A 3,173-nucleotide genomic window follows, 5' to 3' on the forward strand; every position below is an offset into this window, starting at 1 on the left:
TTGTATAGTTAACCTTTCTGTGATTCAATTCTAGTTTTATTAAATTATTTATTACTTTACTGCTTTTATATTTAAAAAAAATATTAATTTTTTAATCATGTTTGGAGGTAATATGAACTCTGGCAAGGAAGATATTGATAAATCCAGCATGGAATTATCTGTTGTTCCCATCACTTCCCTTTCCAACCAAGAAAAGAGTTCAGGTGCCACGAAACACTCTTTTAGACATACCGGCACTTATGAACTGGATCGAGAGAAAAAAAGGGCTGACTTTAAAAGGAAGAATCCTGTTGTTGATGAAAAGGGAGATCCCATACTCTCGCCTTTCTTCTAGTTGAGTGATGAAGATGGAGAGAAGTCAAGTAAGCGCACTAATGTGGATCAGCTTGTGGATATACCACCACCACTAAATGTTCCTACTTTCAGTGATATCAAAGACTCGGATGATCAAAACTCCTCTGAATCATATCCCCGAAAGTGAGTTCCTGTTCAGTTCATTATCCCCCAAAATTTATCCTAATATCATGTGCAGTGTTGTTCATGTGACTTGCTTGCTCACTGCCACACTTATGTTTTATAGCTTCCAATCACTGATTATTCGGTTCGTAGCTTGTGTAATTGTTTTGGCTAATCCATTTCCGCCTCACTTCTCGAATGGAACCAACAATGTTGATGTTCCTTCTGTTTTTGTTAGAGAAACTCTGGATATGAGTGATGATAACATGGTTACTGATTAGTTGAAACAAGGTCGCGGTGGCCTTAAAAGGAAGAACAGAAAAACGGGTAAGAGCAGTCCTGAGTGCAAGGCACGAAAGGTGGATTCCATTGAGATAAATATGATAAAAATGTCTGTCCAATTCAATACCAAATGGAAAGAGATGAAAACCCTTTGGTTGATGATGAGAAAATCTCAAATATCAAGGGGAAACCTAACAAACAAGGGGAAGAAGTCAGGTTTGCATTCAGTTAAGAACATAATCAAAAATTAACAAGTAAGAACGACGTGGAAGTTTCATTAGACGGGTATCTTAGAAGATGGATTTGTTAAAGAGTGTCGATCATTTTCTCGGATCGAGATTCTTGAATGCGAGTGAAAAAAATAAGGAAGCGCTCTTTTTCAAGCCATTTGGGCCTAGTTCACTACCAGAATGCTTCTTCATATTACAATTCGAACGTCGCAAGTGCTGGATTTTCAAGCAATTTGGGCCTAGTTCACTATCAGAATGCTTCTTCATATTACAATTCGAACGTCGCAAGTGCTGGATTTTCAAGTTATGCATTTCCTGATTTGCTCATCATTACAACAGAAATCCTTATAAGGTTTTTTTCTTCTACTCATTGACTCATTGATATGTTTAAACTCAGCAAATAGTCTCACTTGATTTGAGCCTGCAACAAGAGCATTTTAGAAAACTAATACTCGAGGGTTTGGAGATCCCAAGGATGGCAAGCACATGTATGACGGTGCTTGAAAGTCTCTCAACCATTACTCGTATCAAATCAACGATTTGTATGTTAATATCGCTATGGGTCTTCGCTAGAGTTTTCTTATACTTCGCCTTGCTCAAGCATAATTCATTATATTTCAGATCCCAATAGACATTCTCTTACTATAATTAAGCTCAAATTAAATTTGCAAATTTTTTTTTTATCAATATGTCCATAATAAAATTAATTTAACTCATTAAAAGTCTTATTAAGTATTTGCACTTAATTAATTCTTTTAATTTGAATTAAATTAAGTTTAAAACTTAATTAAACTTTTAATTAGACTCATGATTAAATCAAATTGACTTATTAAAATTTTAATTAATTTCCCAGACTTAATTTTTATATAGATTCGTTCAATAATAATAATTTAATTTGACATTAAATATGCATTGTCTTTTGGTCTTGGGTATAATTGGGTTCCTAATTTTGTCCTGGAATTTCAATTTAATCCCTTTATGCGTTTCGAACCTTTCTCAGTACGTTTTTGCTAAGTTGCCAATCTTTTTTTTAATTTTTATTGTTTTTTCCATTTTGTGTTGCCTTTTTTTCAACTTTTTTAATTTTTAAAAGAAAAGGATATTCTTTGGAGAAACCTAAAACTAAAGTTATGACAGGCTCAATAATACAAAGCTATCAATTATTTTGAAATGAACGTGTTAATAGCTGAACGCATTGAAAATATTATCATTTTTTAGGTTATGTTATGGAAAATTCTTCAAAAAGCGTGTCAAATTTTGGACTACGAAAATGAGCATCAAGAAGGCCCTGGAAATGTTTTTGCCAACCAATTAGAGTGGTCAATTTTTATATTTCATTGAAAGATCTATTTTCTTATGATCATTAACTAGTGTAACTTGTATATGCTCCAAAACCATTGTATTCCCATTACTTGAAGAAATATTTTTGATGAAGTTGTTCATATATTCTTTGACACAATCAATAAATCATGGTATGATTGAATGAATTTCTAAACTTTAAGAAGTCAAACCATTACCTAAAGTCAAAGTAACCAAATCTACATCTATATGAGAAACTTAACACAAGGCTTTTGAATAAAGGTCAAGTGATTTTGATAAAGCAAAAGGTCTTCTAGCCTCCACTCATATTCCTAATGACCTATGCATTAGAAGTTTTAGCAACAAAGATTTGCTCTAACAATTCCTTTTCTTTCAATTTATCAGTTGAGTTAACAACAATTCTTTTCATACTATAATCACTTTTAAATCTTTTAAGATATCTGACATGACCAAAAGATTGATGTTTTTTTCAAAGTGCAAGAGTGTCGAAGTAATAAATAACCCAAAAAGATCAGGATCGAACCATAAAAAGGTTAATTGTATAAATTATAAACAATAATAATACAACAACAACAATAATAATAAAGAAGAAGAAGAAGAAGTTGATGAGAACTTTGAGATAGTAAGATTAATGTGAGGATCAAACAATGATAAAAAAAAATATCAAGGTTAGACGATCACTAATGGTATTTTAAATAAGTATAGTATAAACTCTTTTTATTACTGAACTGGAAACCACACACAAAGGAGGTTCCAATCGAATTATAAATTGTTAACATGATTCCATTAATTATCTTATTCAAATAATGTTAATACTTGTAAATATTGTCAGGCATTCATGATTATAACTTATGTTAACAACAAATCAAGTTTATTTTATAGTAT

The sequence above is a fragment of the Populus euphratica genome, unplaced genomic scaffold (assembly GCF_000495115.2).
Source record: "Populus euphratica unplaced genomic scaffold, PopEup_1.0 scaffold399.1, whole genome shotgun sequence".
Lineage (NCBI taxonomy): Eukaryota > Viridiplantae > Streptophyta > Magnoliopsida > Malpighiales > Salicaceae > Populus > Populus euphratica.